The sequence below is a fragment of the Bubalus bubalis genome, chromosome 14, assembly GCF_019923935.1.
Source record: "Bubalus bubalis isolate 160015118507 breed Murrah chromosome 14, NDDB_SH_1, whole genome shotgun sequence".
Classification (NCBI taxonomy): Eukaryota; Metazoa; Chordata; class Mammalia; order Artiodactyla; family Bovidae; genus Bubalus; species Bubalus bubalis.
Window position 1 is genome coordinate 32019193 of NC_059170.1, and position 19786 is coordinate 32038978.

At 38.4% G+C, this 19786-nt stretch overlaps 1 protein-coding gene across 2 annotated transcripts in view; it reads left to right on the forward strand.

Moving 5' to 3' along the window:
• ATRN (attractin) overlaps nt 1-19786 on the forward strand; it is a 187981-nt gene that overhangs the window by 38007 nt on the left and 130188 nt on the right. The window lies entirely within an intron of this gene.

Here is a 19786-nt window from a genome sequence, read left to right on the forward strand (position 1 = left end):
GATCAGTGAAACAGAATAGAGCCCAAAAATGAGCCCATACTTACATAGGCAATTATCTATGATAAAGGAAGCAATAATGTACAATGGGGAAAAAACAGCCTCTTTAATAAATGGTATTACATGACGAAAACTGGACAGTTACATGCAAAAGAATCAAAGTGGACTACTGCACAAAAATAAATTCAAAATGGAGTAAAGACTTAAATATAAGACACAAAATCATAAACATTTTACAAGAAAACATAGGCAGTATGCTCTTTGACATCAATCTTAGTTGGTTTTTTTTTTTTGGATATATCTCCTCAGGCAGGGGAAACAAAAGCAAAAATAAACAGATTGGACTACATCACTCTAAAGATCTTTTGCACAGTGAAGGAAACTAAGAAAGCAAAAAGGCCATCTACTGAATAAGAACATATTCACAAATGGTATTTTCAATATAGAATTAATATCCAAAATATACAAAGAACTCATAAAGCTCAACATGAAAAAACAACCTGACTGAAAAATGGGTCAGTTCAGTTCAGTCACTCAGTCCTGTCCAGCTCTTTGGGAACCCATGGACTGCAGCACACCAGGCCTCCCTGTCCATTACCAACTCGCGGAATTTACTCACACTTACATCCATCAAGTCGGTGATGCCATCCAACCATCTCGTCCTCTGTCGTCCCCTTCTCCCGCCTTCAGTCTTTCCCAGCATCAGGGTCTTTTCCAATGAATCAGTTCTTTGCATCAGGTGGCCTAAGTATTGGAGTTTCAGCTTCAACATCAGTCCTTCCAATGAATATTCAGGACTGATTTCCTTTAGGATGGACTGACTGGAGCTCCTTGCTGTCCAAGGGACTCTCAAGAGTCTTCTCCAGCACCATGGTTCAAAAGCATCAATTTTTTGGCACTCAGCTTTCTTTGTAGTCCAACTTTCACATCCATACATGACTGCTGGAAAAACCATAGCTTTGATTAGATGGACCCTTGTTGGCAAAGTAATGTCTCTGCTTTTTAATCTGCTGTCTAGGTTGGTCATAACTTTTCTTCCAAGGAGCAAGCGTCTTTTAATTTCATGGTTGCAGTCACCATCTGCAGTGATTTTGGACCCCTGAAAAATAAAGTCTGTCACTGTTTTCACTGTTTCCCCATCTATTTGCCATGAAGAAAAATGGGTGGAGGATCTAAGTAAACAATTTTCCAATGAAAGTATGCAGATGGCCAATAGCACATGAAGAGATGCTTAACATAAGGTAAATGCAAATCAGAATCACAGTGAGCTATCACCTCACACTGGTCAAGAATGACTATTTTCAAAAAGACAACAAATGACAAGAATTGGTGAGGATGTGGAGAAGAGGGAACCCTGTGCACTGTTGGTGGGAATGTGAATGGCTGCAGCCACTATGGCAAACAGTTTGTTGTTCAGTCTCTCAGTTGTTTCCAACTCTTTGACCCCATGGACTGCAGCATGTCAGCTTTCCTTGTCCTTCACCACCTTGCAGAGCTTGCTCAAACTCATGTCCATTTAGCCGATGATGCCATCCAACCATGTCATCCTCTGTCACCTCTTCTCCTCTTACCCTCAATCTTTCCCAGCATCAGAGTCTTTTCCACTGAGTCTGCGTTTCACATCAGGTGGCCAGAATATTGGAGCTTCAGCATCAGCATCAGTCCCTGCAATGAATATTCAGAATTGATTTCCATTAATACTGACTGGTTTGATCTCCTTGCAGTCCAGGGGACTCACAGGAGTCTTCTCCAACACCACAGTTCAAAAGCATCAATTCTTCGGGGCTCAGCTTTCTTTACAGTCCAACTGTCACGGGCATACGTGACTACTGGAAAAACCATAGTTTTGACTATTTGGACCTTTGTTGGCAAAGTAATGTCTCTGCTTTTTAATACACTGTGTAGGTTTGTCATAGCTTTTCTTTCAAGGATCAAGCATCTTTTAATTTCATGGCTGTAGTCACTGTCCACAATGATTTTGGAGCCCAAGAAAATAAAGTCTGTTACTGTTTCCATTGTTTCCTCATCTATTTGCCATGAAGTGTTGGGACCAAAGGGTATGATCTTAGTTTTTTGAATGTTGAATTTTAAGCCAACTTTTTCACTCTACTCTTTCACCTTCACCAAGGGGCTCTTTAGTTCCTCTTTGCTTTCTGCCATAAGGGTGGTGTTGTCTGCATATCTGAGGTTATTGATATTTCTCCTGGCAATCCTGATTCCAACTTGTTCTTCATCCAGCCCGGCATTTTGCATGATGTATTCTGCATAGAAGTTAAATAAACAGGGTAACAGTATACAGCCTTGATGTACTCCTTTCTCAGTTGTCAACCAGTCTGTTGTTACATTTGCCATTCTGACTTGCTTCTTGACCTGCATACAGGCCTCTCAGGAGACAGGAAAGGTGGTCTGGTATTCCCATCTCTTGAAGAATTTTCCACATTTTGTTGTGATTCATAGAGTCAGAGGCTTTGGCGTAGTCAGCAAAGCAGAAGTAGATGTTTTTCTAGAATTCTCTTGCTTTTTCTATTATTCAGCGGATGTTGGCAATTTGATCTCTGATTCCTCTGTCTTTTCTAAATCCAGCTTGAACATGTGGAAATTCTCCGTTCACATACTGTTGAAGCCTAGCTTGGAGAATTTTCAGCATTACTTTGCTAGCATGTGAAATGAGTTCAATTGTGTGTCAGTTTGAACATTCCTTGGCATTGCCCTTCTTTGGGATTGGAATGAAAACTGAAAACAGATTGAAGATTCCTCAAAAGTTAAAAATAGACTACTATATGATCCAGCAGTTCTACTTCTGGGTATTTATCCAAATGAAAGAAAACACCAATTAGAGATTATACATGTGTGTCCCTATGTTCATTGCAGCATTATTTACAATATGGAAGCAACCTAAGTGCCCATCAATAGATGAATGGATAAAGATGTGGCATGTATGTATATTGTGTGTATGTGTGATCAGTCCGAGTCTTTGTGACCCATGGACTGCAGCCCGCCAGGTTCCTCTGTCCATGGAATTGTCCAGGCAAGAGTACTGGAGTGGGTTGCTATTTCATACTCTTTGGCATCTTCCTGACCTAGGGATCAAACTCAAGTCTCTTGCATCTCCTGCATTGGCACGCAGATTCTTTACCACTGCACCACCTGGGATGGAGTATTATTCAGCCATAAAAAAGAAATCTTGCCTCTTGTGACAACATGGAGTGTATTAAGCAAAGTGAAATAAGAGAAAGACAAATACTGTACGAGTTCACTTGTATGTAGAATCTAAAAAGAAAAACAAATGAACAAACATAAGAAAACAGTTGTAGATGCAGAGGACAAACAGGTGGTTGGTAGAGGAGATGAGAGTGGAAGAGGAAAAAAATAAGTGAAGGAGATTAAAAGGCACAAACTTACCATTGCAAATGACTCATGGGTATGAAATGTACTGTGTGAAGAATATAGTCAATAACTATGTAATATCTTTGTATGATGAGAGTGTAACTAGACTTATCGTTATCATTTTGAAATGGACAGAAATATCAAAACACTGTTTTGTGTAACAGGAACTAACATGCATTATAGTTCTATTATACTTCAAAAACAAACAGGAAAAGAGATGAGATTTGTGGTTACTAGAGGCAGGGCGTGAAGGGTGGTGGAATTAAATGAAAATAGTCAAAAGGTACAAATTTCTAGTTATAAATAAGGAAGTACTAGGGATATACAGCATGATATATTTAATTAACACTGCTGATTGTTATATATAAAAGTTATTAAGACACTAAGTCTTAAGTGTTCTCATCATAGGGAAAAGCTTTTTTCTGTTTCTTTTATGTGTCTATATGAGGTGATGGATGTTTGGTAAATTTATTGTGATAATTTCATGAAGTATGTAAGTCAGATAATTACAGTGCTGTATTTCAATTATATCTCAAAAAAATTGGAAGAAAACATAATATTAAATGCAAAAAAAGAGGAAGTAATGTGCTATTTCAAGTGTTGAAGTAAGAAGGGATCTGAAATTTTACCCCTCTGTACCTTAACAAAAGGATTTCAGAGGAGGGGTGAGGGTTAGACCCCATTGGAATGGGGTTAAGATATTAGGAGATAAGAGTGTTGTCAGTGAGTCTTCATTGCATTGTGCCAGCTATTCATTGCAGCACATGGGCTTTCTCTAATTGCAGCATGCTGGCTTCATGTTGTAGAGCTTGGGCTCTGGAGTGCGCAGATGCAGTAGTTGGGGCATGCGGGCTCTCTGTTTGTCACACATGGACTTAGCGTGCTGGCTGAGCATGCTGGCTCTCTAGCTGGGGTGTGGGCTTACTTGTCCTACAGTATGTGGGATCTTAGTTCCCTGACCAAGAATTGAACCTGTGTCCCCTGCACAGGAAGGCAGAACCACTGGACCACCAGGGAAGTCCCTATTTTTTTTTTTTTTTTCGGGGGTCAGGGGGGAGTGGTGGGAGGCTGCACTGAACAGCTTGCAGGATCTTAGTTCCCTGTTCAGGGATTGAACTCACACCCTCGACAGTGAAAACGAGGAGTTCTAACCACTGGATCACCAGGGATTTCCCAAGAGTAGATAATTCTTCTTAAGAAGACTTTTGATGTAAATGTAAGAAAAAAAGTAGGCTGAACATGACAGGTGAGTTTATTTTTTTTTTTTAAGAAGGAAATCCAGCAGCTTGTCTTATGCTGATCCAGTAGATAGGAAAAGTATAGCATAGGTTTAGAATTAGGTTTGTTCTGGTGAGGCCCTTGATTGAGTAGTGTTTAAGAATTCTGGACCCAGGTAAGGGGTGTGACCCTATCCATTGTAACTAGGGGAAAGCAAAGTACTTGCATTAAAGTAATGGAAGCAAATGTAGGTCTCTTCTGATTTATTTCTTCTTTCCCCAGCTATTCATTTTGTATTATTAGGATGCCAGACATACTTTTAGACACTAGGAATAATGAATAGGACAGACAAAAGTCCTGGTTGTCATGAAATTTATATTCCACTGGGGGTAAATAGACATGAAACAGTGGAGTAATCAGAGTATCATCAGCTAAAATTGAAGAAAGGGAAGAGAGTTTGGAAAGTGAACAATAATAAGGGATAGCAGTGAGTCGGCCAGGGATGTGAAAGAATTGATTTTCCCACAGTGCTGGGAACCTCCTTGAGAAATGTGTTTATAAGTACGGAGTGAGACCAGTGAGCACAGTGTTTTGTCTCTAGCCTTATTCAGCTGCTTGGTTTCATATACAGAGTGAGCAGAGAGTTGGATTCAACCAGGTTTAGGGTTTGCCATGTGTATATAATGCATCTTAAGATGCCACTGAATGTAAAATATACCTGTATCTCATGTACTTCTAAGAAAGAAAAAAATAATCATTTAAACTGCATGTTTTATAATGCATCCTGATTTCTGAGCTGTTAAGAGAAACATGTTTATCTTGGAGTTGGTGAAGTAAGTAGTTGGGATGCTTTCAGTTAGAAGCACAAGAAAACCCAGACTCAGATGGGCTTTAACAATAGAGAGGAAAGACCTAGAAGCCTGAATGAGACTTGTTTCCCTGACTCTCCTAACTGCAAGCTCCATGCTTCTGTTGAAGCAGCTTGCTATGGGGACCTATAGGAAACTCTGGGATCTAAATTCTGTTGTGATTATTCTAGACACAGAAAGCAGTGTAGCTGGGCCAGTGAAGCAAGGTGCAAGGGTCACAAAGCACAGTGTTGCATCCATGGAGTGCAATAGGCCTTTCCCACTTACAGAGTCCAGTATATTGCTGAAGGGATGTATTGTTAAGGCTGTGGGAGTACTGGGAAACCTGAGAGCAGAAAATATTTATACCTAGATGATGGAAGTCTAATATAATGTAACCACTTAGGAGACACTTTGGCAGTTTCTTTAAATTTAGGTGTGTATCTATACTTCGATCTGGTGATTCCCGTTTTTAGTATATATTTATCCTAGAGAAATGTCCACACAAAGGCTTGTACACAAGTATTTTTAGCAGCTTTGTTCATAAGCATCTATAACTACATAATCCAGGTGTCTATCAACAGGAAAATAGATAGACATGTTGTAGTCTAAATATTCATACAACAGAATGCTACCCAGCAGTAGGAAAGAACAAAATATTGATACACACAGTACTTGGAAACATGCTGATCAAAAAAAGCAAGGCATAAAAGTGTCTTGGTATGATTTCATTAAATCAAGTTCTGTCAAACTAGTCTACAGTGATAGAAACAAGATCAGTGTTGAGAGCGATTACCTGCAAGGAGGTCTGAGGGAACATTGAGGGGATGATAGAACTATTTTATATCTTGTTTGGGGGATTTTATGTGTGTATAAATTTGTCAAGACTTACCATATTGTACATATTTGATGATTACATTTTATTCTATATAAACTAATCCTTATTAAGGTTGATTTAAAATTTTGGTTGGAAGGAATCAAATCAATATAATTGTCCTCATGCTAAATGTGAATAGGCTATATTGTGAAACTGTTAGACTAGGTTGAGAAATAAAACCTAAGCACATTCTGTTTAATAGAAACAAACTTTTACTCTCTACCCTTGACCTCAGTTTGGCCTCAGGTGTGCCTGTGGCAGAGTAGAAGTATGTGAGCTCACACCTTCTGATGGAAACACCGAAAACATAACTAAGGGCTGAACACCCACAAACAAAAGAATACTGGAACCTACCAAAAAAAGGTATCCTACATCCAGAGACAAAGAAGGAACCAGAACATGATGGTAGGATGGATGCAATCAAGACAAAATCAAATCGCATACACACGGGGTGGGCAACCCACAACGTAGAAAATAATTATACCCACAAAAGTTCTCCCAGAGGAATGAAAGTTCTGAGCCCCACATTAGGCTCCCCAGCCTGGACGTCTGGCAACAGGAGGAGGAGTCCCCAGAGAATGTAGCTTTGAAGGTCAGCAGTGTTTGATCACTCAAATTTCACAGGAGTGGGGAAAACTAAAACTCTAGTCTTAGAGGGTGTAGATAGGGTCTTGTGTGCACCAAGACCCAGGGGAAAAAGTAGTGGTCTCATAAGAGACTGGATCAAACTTACCTGCTAGTATTGGAGGATCTCCTGTGGAGGTGGAGGGGGTGGTTGTGGCTCACTGTGAGGACAGGGACACTGGTGGCAGCAGTCCTGGGTAGCCCTCATTGGTGTGAGCCATCTTGGAGGTTGCCATTTTCTCACCAGACTTGGCCCCACCCAACAGCTTGTTGCCTCTGGGGCTGGGATGCCTCAGGCCAGACAACCAACAGGGAGGGAACATAGTCCCACCCATCAGCAGATTGTTTGCTTTAAGTCTTACTGAGTAAGTAGCTCCCCAATAAACACATGCTCTGACATGGCCTTGCCCACCAGATGGACAAGACCCAGCTCCACCCACCACTGAGCAGGTACACTTTCAGCTGGTACTTTCACCAGGAAGCTGGCACAAGACTCTTAGACAGCCTCATCTTCCAGAAGGCAGAAAACAGAAGCTGCAACTAGAACCCTGCAGTTTATCAAATGGAAACCACAGTCACAGGAAGTTAGACAAAATGAGACAACAGAGGAATATGTCCCAGATGAAGGACCAAGTTAAAACCCCAGAAGAACAACTAAATGAAGTGGAGATAGGCAGTCTCCTTGAAAAAGCATTCAGAGTAATGATAGTAAAAATGATCCAAGATCTTGAGGAAAAGAATGGAGGCACAGGTGGAGAAGATACAGAAATGTTTAATGAGGGCCTAGAAGAACTAATGGCACCCCACTCCAGTGCTCTTGCCTGGAAAATCCCATGGATGGAGGAGCCTGGTAGGCTGCAGTCCATGGGGTTGCTAAGAAGCGGATACGATTGAGCGACTTCACTTTCACTTTTTACTTTCATGCATTGGAGAAGGAAATGGCAACCCACTCCAGTGTTCTTGCCTGGAGAATCCCCGGGACGGCGGAGCCTGGTGGGCTGCTGACTATGGGGTCTCACAGAATTGGACATGACTGAGGCGACTTAGCAGCAGCAGAAGAACTAAAAAACAAACAGATGAATAATACAGTAACTGAAATGAAAAAATGCAGTAGATGGAATAAATATCAGAATAACGGAGGCAGAAGAATGGATGAGTGAGCTGGAAGATGGAATGGTGGAAGTCACTGCCATGGATCAGAATTAAAAAAAAGAATAAGAAGAACTGAGGACAGTCTTTAAGAGATCTCTGGGACAACATTGAAAGTACCAACATTCTCATTATAAGGGTCCTAGAAAGAGAAGAGAGAGAAAGAGAAAGTACCCAAGAAAATATTTGAATAGATAATAGCTGAAAATTTTCCTAACATGGGAAGAGAAACTGTCATTTAAGTCCAGGAAGCACAGAGAGAGGCTTAGGTCAAATAAATCCAAGGAAGAATACACTGAGACACATAGTAATCAAATTGACAAAATTTAAAACAAAAAATATTAAAAGCAACAAGGGGAAGCAACAACAAGCAACATAACATACAAGGGAATTTCTATAAGACTATCAGCTGATTTTTCAGCAGAAACTCTGCAGGCCAGAAGGGAGTGGCACAATATATTTCAAGTGATGAAAAGGAAGAATTTGCAACTAAGACTATTCCTCCCAGCAAGGCTCTCATTTAGATTTGACAGAGAAATCAAAAGCTTTACAGACAAACAAAAGCTAAGAGAAATCAGCACCACCATAACAAGTTTTGCAGCAAATGCTAAAGGAATTTCTCTAGGCAGTAAAGAGAAGGCCATAAGTAGAAACTGGAAAATTACAAAGGAAAAACTCACTATTAAAGATAAACATACAAAAATAAAAAAAGATAAAGTGATTAGTGATGGTAAGAAATCATCCACACACAAATACGTCAAAATCAGCAGTTCTAAGAAGAGGAGAGCACAAATGCATTTCCAACTTACAGCAATCTTGGTTATATATAGACTGCTATTTGAAAACCTCATGGTAACCAGAAACCAAAAATCTCAATAGATACAGAAAAAAAATAAGCAATCTAAACACAACATTAAAGTTAGTGATCAAATAACAAGAGAAGTGAACAAAAGAGAAAGGAAAGAAAAGCACCTAGAAAAACAAATCCAAAACAGTTAACCAAATGCCAGTAAGAACATATATATTATATACCTTAAATGTAAACGGAGTAAGTATTCCAACCAAAGGACATAAATTGATGTAACTTGACTGAATGGATACAAAAACTAGACCTATATATATATATGCTGTCGACAAGAGTCCCACCTCAGATCTAATGACACATACAGACCAAAAGGGGATAGAAAAATGTATTCCATGCAAATGGAAATCAAAATTGGATAAGCAATAGTTGTATCAGACAAAATAGACTTTAAAGTAAAGAGTGTTGCAACAGACACGGACACTACACAATGATCAAAGGGTCAGTCCAAAAGGAAGATGTAACAGTCGTTAATATTTATGCACTCAACATAGGAGCACCTCAATATATAAGGCAAATACTAACAGCCATAAAAGGAGAAATTGACAGTAACACAGTAATAGTGGGGGGGCTTTAACACCCCACTTTCATCAACAGACAGCTCATTCACAGAGCAGTAAGGAAACAAAGGCCTTAAATGACACATTAAACTTAATATTTGTAGAGCATTCCATCCAAAAGCAGCATAATACAAATTCATCTCAAGCGCACATGGAACATTCGCCAGGATTGATCACATACTAGGCCTCAAAGTGAGCCTTGATAAATTTAAGAAAATTGAAATCATATCAAGCATCATTTCTGACTGCAACACTATGAAATTAGAAATCAACTACAATAAAAAAATGAAAAAACACAAACACATGGAGGCTAAGCAGTATGCTACTAAAACAGCAGTGGATCACTGAGGAAATCAAAAATTACTGAGAGACAGGTGAAAATGAAAGCAGGGTGACCCCAAACCTGTGGGATGCAGCAAAAGCAGTGCTAAGAAGGAAGTTTATACTTAAACAATCTTAGGAAACAAAAAAAACCCTCAAATAAACAACCTAACCTTACACCTAAAGCAACTAGAGAATGAAGAACAAACAAAACCCAAAGTTAGTAGAAGGAAAGAAATCATGAAGATCAGAGCAGAAATAAATGTAATGGAGATGATTAAAACAATAGAAAAGATCAATGAAACTAAAAGTTGCTTCTTTAAAAGGTAAACAAAAATAAACCCTTAGGCAGACTCATCAAGAAAAAGAGGGAGAGGACTCAAATCCATAAAATTAGAAATGGAAAAGAAGTTACAATAGACACCAAAAAATTATACAAGATCATAAGAGACTATTATAAGCAACTCTATGCCAATAAAATGGGCAGTCTAGAAGAAATGGACACATTCTTAGGAAGGTTTAATCTTCCAAGACTGAACCTGGAAGAAACGGAAAATATGAATAGACCAATCACAAATACTCAAATGGAAACTGTGATTAAAAAATCTTCCAGCAAACAAAAGTCTAGGACCAGATGGCTTCACAGGCAAATTATATCAAACATTTAGAGAAGAGTTAACATCTATCCTCAAACTATTGCCAAAAACCACCCAGGAAGGGACACTCCCAGATTCATTCTATGAGACCATCATCACCCTGATATTAAAAGCAGACAAAGATATCACAAAAAAGAAAATTGCAGGCCAATGTCACTGGTGAACATAGATGCAAAACTCAAGAAAATATTACTAGCAAACCATATCCAACAGTATATTAAAAGGATCATACACCACTATCAAGTGAGATTTATTCCAGAGATGCAAGGACTCTTCAGTATACACAACTTAATCCTATGATACACCACATTAACAAATTGAAGAATAAAAATCATCTTAATAGATGCAGGAAAGCTTTTGACAAAATTCAACACCCATGATGTGGGCATAGAGGGAACCTATCTGAACAAACATAATAAAGGCCGTATATGCCAAACCCACAGCAAACATGATTCTCAGTGGTGAAAAATGAGAAGCATTTCATCTAAGATCAGGAAGAAGACAAAGGTGTCCACTCTCATTACTATTATTCAGTGTAGTTTTGGAAGTCTAGGCATGGCAATCAGAGAAGAAAAAAGGAATCCAGATTGAAAAATAAGTAATATAATTATGTCACTGTTTGCAGATGACATGATACTGTACATAGAAAATCCTAAAACTGCTACCAGAAAACTACTAGAGCTCATCAATGAATTTAGTAAAATTGCAGAATACAAGAGTAATAGTATTTCAATACACTAACAATGAAAACGGAGAAGGCAATGGCACCCCACTCCAGTACTCTTGCCTGGAAAATCCCATGGACGGAGGAGCCTGGTGGGCTGCAGTCCATGGGGTCACGAAGAGTCAGACACGACTGAGCGACCTCACTTTCACTTTTTACTTTCATGCATTGGAGAAGGAAATGGCAACCCACTCCAGTGTTCTTGCCTGGAGAGTCCCAGGGACGGGGGAGCCTGGTGGGCTGCTGTCTGTGGAGTCGCACAGAGTCGGACACGACTGAAGCGACTTAGCAGCAACAATAAAAAATTAAAAAGAGAATGTAAAGAAACATTCCATTTACTGTTGCATCAAAACGAATAAAATACCTAGGAATAAACTTAGATAAAGAGGCAAAAGATGTGTACTCCAAGAACTTTAAGACAGTGAAGAAAGAAAGCTAAGATGACACAAACATGGAAAGATGCTCTTGAATTGGAAGAATTGATATTGTAAAAATGACTGTACTACCCAGGGCAGTCTACAGATTCAGTGTAGTCCCTATCAAATTACTAATGGCATTTTTCACAGAACTAGAACAAAAAAGTCTTAAAATTTTTGTAGAGACATAAAAGACCCTAAATAGCCAAAGCAGTCTTGAGAAAGGAAAATGGAGCCAGATGAATCAGACTCCCTGACTTCAGGCTATACTAGAGAGCTACAGTCAGCACAGTGTATGGTACTAGCACAAAAGCAGAAATACAAATCAGTAGAACAGGATTGAACGCCCAGAAATAAACCCATGCACCCGTGGTCAGTTAGTCTACAACAAAGGAGGCAAGATTATACAGTGGAGAAAAGACAATTTCTTTAAAAATAGTCCTGGGAAAAGTGGCTAACTACATGTAAAAATAATGAAATCAGAACATTCTTTAACACCGTACACAAAAATAAACTAAAAATAGATTAAAGACCTAAATGTAAGACCAGACACTATAAAACTCCTAAGAGGAAAATATAGGCAGAACTCTTTTACATAAATTGCAGGATTATCTATTTTTTGTAGCAGTATCTTTTTTGATTCATCTCTTAGAATAATGGCAATAAAAACAAAAATAAACCAGTAGGATCTAATTAAATTCAAAAGCTTTTGTAGAGCAAAAGAAAGCATAAAACAAAAAGACAACCCATAGAATGGGAGAAAATATTTGCAAACCATGCAACTGACAGGACATTAGTCTTCACAATTTACATACAGCTCTGGTGGCACAATAAAAAAAAAGTAAAATCAAAAAATAGGTAGAAGACCTAAATAGAGATTTTTCCAGAGAAGACATACAGGTGACCAAGAAGCACGTGAAAAGATGCTCAACATCACTAATTATTAGAGAAATGCAAATCAGAACCACAATGAGGTATCACTTCACCCTTGTCAGAATGACCATCATCAAGTAGTCTACAGACAGTAAATGCTGGAGGAGGGGTGGAGAAAATGGAACCCTCCTACACCATTTGGCAGTGTAAATTGGTGCAACTATTAGGAAGAATGGTATGGAGGTTCCTTAAAAAACTAAAAATGTAACTACCATAGGATCCAGCAGTCCCACTCCTGGGCATATATATATCTGGATAAAACTGTAATTCAAAAAGATACATGCACCCCAGTGTTCACTGCAGCACTATGTACAACACCCAAGATGTGGAAGCAGCCTAAATGTCCACTGACAGAGAAATGGATAAAGAAGATGTGGTGCATATATCCAGTGGAATATTACTCAGCCATAAAAAGGAGGAAATAATGCCTTTTGCAACAACATGGATGGACCTAGATATTATCATAGTAAGTGAAGTCAGTCAGAGAAAGACAAGTATACCATATCCTTTAGTTTTGGGACCTAAAGAAATGATACATGAACTTATTTACAAAATAGAAACAGGATCACAGACTTAGAGAATGAATTTATAGTTACCAGGAGATAGAGGGGAGGAATAGATTGGAAGTTTGTGACTGACATGTATGTACACTTCCATATTTAAAATAGATAACCAACAAGGACCTACTGCATAGCACAGGGAATTCTATTCAATACTAGTGCTTAGTCACTGAGTCATGTCTGATTTTTTGCGACCCCATGGATTGTAGCCCACCAGGCTTCTCTGTTCATGGGGATTCTCCAGGCAAAAATACTGGAGTGGGTTGTCATGCCCACTTCCAGGGGATCTTCCCAACCCAGGGATTGAACCCAGGTCTCCCACATTGCAAGCAGATTCTTTGTTGTCTGAGCCACCAGGGAAGCCTCTATTCAATACTATAATAACCTAAATGGAAAAGAATTTGAAAAGAATAGACTCATGTACATATAACTGCATCACTTTGTTGTACAACTGAAAATAACATAATGACTGTACTATAACTATAATCAATTATACTCCAATATAAAATAATTTTTTAAAAAAAATTTACAAATTGAAAAGAAGAAATAAATTTTTGAAAATTTTATTGAGTTGGCCAAAAAAGTCCTTCAATTTTTAAGTAAAAGTAGAACACATTTTTCATTTTCACTAAGAACTTTATTGAACAATGTATTCACCATTTCACTCCACTACCTTCTGCCATTTTTCAGGCCCATTCATATTTCTAAAACTTATTCATTTTGAGCAAAGAATTGTTTCATGTGCCTTTTACAATCTTCCAGGGAATTGAGATTTTTTTTCCATTAAGAGAATTTTGTAAAGACTGAAATAAATGGATATCTGAAGGTGCAATCTCCAGTGAATACCTGGATGATTCAGAACTTCCCAGCCAAGCTGTAACAGTTTTTGCCTTTTCATCAGAGAAACATGCGGCCATATATTGTCCTGATGGGAGATTATGCATTTTCTGTTGACTGATTCCAGATACTTTTCGTCGAGTGCTGCTTTCAGTTGGTCTAATTGGGAATGGTACTTGTTAGAATTAATTGTTTGGTTTTCCGGAAGGAACTCATAATAGAGGACTCCCTTTTAATCCCACCATATACACAGCATCATCTTTTTTGGATGGAGACTGGCCTTTGGTGTGGTTTGAGGTGGTTCATTTCACATGTCCCATGATCTCTTCTGTTCTACATTATTGTTCAATATCCACTTTTCAGTGCCCATTACAATCTGTTTTAAAAATGGAATGTTTTTGTTAAATTTCAGTAGAGAACTGAATACAAAAATACAGTTAGGAAGGTTTTTTTCACTTATGTGGAACCCAGACATCAAAACGATTAACATAACAAAGCTGGTGCAAATGCTTTTCAGCACTTGATTTGTGTATTTTGAGTCGACTGTCTCCCATGTGGTATGATGCTGATGTTTTCAATTTGATTGCTGTCAGCTTCAACTGGTCTACATGACTGTGAAGTATCATCCAGCCAGAAATCTTCAACATGAAACTTTGTGAACCACTTTTAGTACATTCTGTCAGTCACAGCACCTTTCCCAGACATTATACAAATCTTTTTTTGCATTTCACTTGCATTTTTACCTTTCTTGAAATAATAAAGCATAATATGCTGAGAGTGTTGCTTTTTTTCCTTCCATCTTCAATATTAAAATTGCTACACAAAAATTCACTGATTTTTCTGCCTTTTTAAAAAAATGCACACTGGTATTACAGTTGTCACAATACAGTCCTACACAGTTGTTTTGAATGAAATTAAAGACAACTGAGCACTATCAGAGCCATCTTATGGAAAAAACTAAACAAACTTTTTGGTCAATGCAATATAAAGAAATATAAAAAATAAGGAGTTGAGTAAATATTTTAAGGCCCAGGAAAATGAAGAAAAATCAGTAGTTATAGACAAAGTGGAATTTGAGTATCAAATAAGTTAAATGAGTTATTAGGCATAATTAATGAAGGTCTCATAGTTGTAAGCTTGTATGGCTAAATAAATACAGAAAGCAAAAAAAAAAATGAGAAATGTCAGTGATGGAGCAGTCATGGTACCTCATTTCAGTATACATTCATCTGAATTAGATTTGGTAGATATTTTTATAAAAATATAAAAGGAATAGTGCATTGAGTAAACTTAATTATGTTTGTGTATATATAAATACGGGCTTCCCTGGTGGCTCAGTGGTAAAGCATCCACCTGCCAATGCAGAAGACATGGGTTCGATCCGTAGGTCGGGAAGATTTCCTGGAGAAGGAAATGGCAACCCATTCCAGTATCCTTGCGTGGGAAATCCCCTGGACAGAGGAGCCTGGCGGCCTGTAGTCCATGGGGTCTCAAAAGAGTCGAACATGACTTAGTGACTAAACAGCAACAACACATACATAAGTATACATTGCTACAATAGATTTCTTTTTCAAATATCCAAGGAAATTTGATCAAAGTTTATTAATATTCAAGGTACTTGACCATAAAGAAAACCATTTCCTCTTTTTTAAGAGATTAATTCAACTAGTTTTAATAAACATGTAGGCCCAGGAACATTTCCTAAGTAGTCCCAACTTTGTTAAGTAATGTCTTTCTGGAGTGTAAGATTCCCCTTGGAAAGATGAACATGGTATTATTCACTTTGGGCTGCACAGGTCTTTGCTTTGGTGCTCTGGCTTTCTCTAGTTGCAGCATGTGTGGCCTTCTCTTGTTGTGCATGGGCTCAAGAGTGCCTGGGCTCAGTGGTTGCGGCCTGGGGGCTTAGTTGTCTCATGGCATGTGGGATCTTAGTTCCCCGACCAAGGATCAAACCCACATCCTCCGTGTTAGAAGGCAGATTCTTAACCATTGGACTACCAGGAAAGTCCCAAGAAAATTTTTAACAGATGAAAAAAGTTGAGGTTTTACATGTTATATTGTCTGGTAATAATAATACAAGTAAGTTAGAAATAGTTACAAGATGGGGTTTCCCTTGTGATTCAGCAGTAAAGAATCTGCCTGCAATTCAGGAGATGGAGTTTTGATCCCTGGGTCAGGAAGATCCCCTGGAGAAGGAAATGACAATCCACTCCAGTATTCTTGCCTGGGAAATCCCATGGACAGAGAAGCCTGGCAAGCTGTAGTCCATGGGGTTGCAAACTGTTAGATATGGTTTACAAGTTACAAGATTATTCCTTTGAAACCTGCCTCCTATAGAGGATTCCCCTATTTTCCCTGTATTCATTTCCATCGCAGAATTGCCCTCTATGTATTCTTAAATGGGAAAATTAGTAATAGCAAGGAGTTAATTCTTTTAAGTTTCTGGTCTTGTGTTGTTAAAATGTCTGTGTTTCAGTTTGATGCTTTTGTGTTGCTGCTGGTGAAGACATGGGAAGTACCAGAGTCCATACCTAGACCACTAATTATACTGAAAAATTAGACCTGAAATTTTAGGTTAATATTCCTGGCCTTCCCCTTTCAAATTTCTTTATGTTTTCAGTAACCAGTTGCAGGCCATTTACTAGAATACAGGGAATTTTGAATTAAAAACTAGTAAAATTTAAAGGAAACAAGAACACCTAATACAGAAGAGATGTAGAGAATAGAATATTTTCATTTATCATTGGTGCAAATGTGAATTGTTATAGTCTTTTGAGAATAATTTGCAGCCTGGTCAACAATTAAAATTCATATTTCTTTTGGTCTGATAGTCCTCCTCCTAAGATTATTTCCTTAGAAATAAAAGCACAAGTAAGGTCACATTATAGGGATATTTACTGCAGCAGTGTACATACTGCCAACCAACTGAAAACAAAATGAGAAAGTCGGAGAAAGGCAGAAAAAAATGATATATTGTAGGGTAGAATTTATGCTACATGAATTAAACCAGTTCCCAATATTTTGGAGCATTTCCCACAAAGTTTTGTTGAATGAAGAAGAGGACGATATAAGAAGATTAGTGTAATAATAATTTGTATAACTAAAACTGATTTAAAAGAACCATCAGAGGCTACTCATCAGGGACATTCTTGTCGGGAACTTGTAGGTATGAAGAAAAATAAGAATGCTTGCGAGGTGGTTAAATGTTTATCTTGGTGGGGAGAAGGGGGAAGTACCTGGAGAGGGCAGTAAAGAAAGAAAAAGAATTGTCCTTTAGTTGACCCTAAAAAGCCTGTCTGATCACATCTATTCATTATCTGTAAAATTATGTAAATGTATGTTTAAAGATACAAAGTAAATATTTAAAATAAAATAATCTTTTTCCAAAAGTGATGTATATTTGCAAATAGCTTAACAAGTTCATGTGAAGTCTGTAGAAACTCTTAAGAGGAAAGTATAGTAGAATACCACAAAACTGAGCTAGTGGGAAATTTATTTACCTATAAAATTGGGGTGGTCTCTGTGGTTGTTTTGTACGATTCTTCAGGGACTTTTGCACTCACCTTTGATTTGTCACCCTTGGTGCTGGCTTTGTGTTCTGGCTCATGGCATGATGACTAAATTAAAATCCAAACACAGCAAAGTCCAGTGGAAGAAGGCTGTTCTCAGGATTTTTGTCACAGGTTGGGTTTCTTAAAAGCATTTGCTGAGATGAAATTTGAAGTACAAGTTAGGTATAACATCTAGGTGAGGAAGGGGCAGGAAGCAGAACTGGGCAAAGGAAGAAGTTGAGTTTCAATGCAGGCCTGACAAAAGAGAGCTCTGGAGTAATGATTGCTTGCCAGAGTTGTCCTGTGTTAAATTGAAAAATGCCCAGCCTTTATATCCATTCTAGGATGGACTGTACTTGGAAGGGCATAGCCTGAGGTAAGGCAACTCCTGATGGAACTGACATCTGGATGCTGTCTGTGGACCACAATCGCTTCTGCAGCTGGCAACAAGTCTTTTCTTGAAGAGGAGGTCTAGGTGGCATAGCTTCCTGTCTACCACACTATCTTTCGTAGGAATGAGGAAATATTTCCTAGAAGCCTTCCATCAGACTTCCCCTCACACCTAAGATTAGATTACATGCTGTGACCCAAATAATAGCCTTTCTCCTCTTCAATAAAGAGTCCTGATTTTTCACTGAGTATATACATGGTCATCTGGGATAATGGCTCTATTTCTCAGCCTCCCTGTACATTTAGGTATGTCTAAGTTTTGGCTAGGGGGTAAGTTGAATGGTCATTTTTGACTTAGAGGAAAGGGGGTATGTACCTTGTTTCCTTGCAACTCCTTCCTGCTGGGTAGAATAAGATGATAACTGGAGTTTGTGCAGCCATCTTGGATTATGAGGTGGAAGCACATGTTAAGGAGGACAAGAGCAACAAGATAGAAGGTCCCTAATGATCATAGAAATGCTTTATGTGCTCTGGGTTGCTTACGTTTGGGCTTTATATCTTGGTTAAAGTCATTACTTTTTAGGTTTTTCTGTGAATTACATTAGAACTTAACTGATACACATTTCTAACTGGCACGAGGGCACAGGAAGTCATGATTGGCTTAGACTGACATTTTGGGAATGGGATGGATGTTGGGGAATAAGACACAGAGACATTTATATCAGGCAAGTACAGCAAGAGAGAGAATGCGAAGACGTCGAGGGATTTTCAGGGGATGATATTTGTGATGGACCCAGGAATCATAACTAGGTAAGTTGCAAAGTGGAATGTATGAGTGACGAACATGAAGAGTTTGTGGATTGTGGTCTCTGGGGCTGGAGACTCACTAGAGAAGGGGAGCTAGGCTAAATGAACTAGAGAAAGCAGAAATGGTCATCAGAGTGTAGGTCACCTTAAATGGAGATTTTGGCGGTAGAGCTTTTACTCCTAACAGCAGGTCTGAAAAGAGTTGGTAACTAAAGTAGGGTAGAGGAAAAGATTGTTAATGGTGAAGTTTAAAATACGGAGTTGCTGGGCTTTGGGCGGAACATCTTTATTATGGTTGAGTGGGTTAGTGAAATAGATGCTGATATTTTGAGTAGGTGAAGAGGAGTAATTGGTGTGTCAGTAGGTGACTCAGAAAGTAAGGAAGGCAGATCCAGAAGAGAGCATCTGTTTCAGAAAAGCTGACATTGTTGATGAAATAGGGAGGAAAAGTGATCTGGAAACAGCTATTAGGAAAGATAGCATCCTTCTTATATATTAAAATTTTCTATATAGCAAAAGATAGTAGACACAAAGTATAAAGAAAAAATAAACTGAGGAAATATATTTATAGTACATTTACCATACAAATGGGAGCTCCTTGATATAAAAAGAGCTCTTAAATGTGATGCAAGGAGTGAATTCATTGGAAAAGACCTTGATGCTGGGAAAGATTGAGGGTAAGAGGAAAAGGGGGTGACAGAGTATGAGATGATTGGGTGGTATCATTGGCTCAATGGACATGAGTTTGAGCAAACTCAGGAGATAGTGAAGGACAGAGAAGCCTGGCATTCTGCAGTTCCTGGTGTTGCAAAGAGTCGGTCACAACTTAGTGACTGAACAACAACAACAACAACAACAACAACAACAACAACTTGGTAGCAAAATAGGTAAAGAATATGGAATCTTAATTTGCAAAGGAGAAAATGCAGATGATCAAAACATATAAGAAAAAACACATATGTTAGCATTAGTACCAGTAAAAATATTAATGAGGTACTAGGATGTCCCTATCATTGGCAAGACCTAAAAATACTGATAAACTTCCAAGCTTGGCATGTGTGTGGGGAGT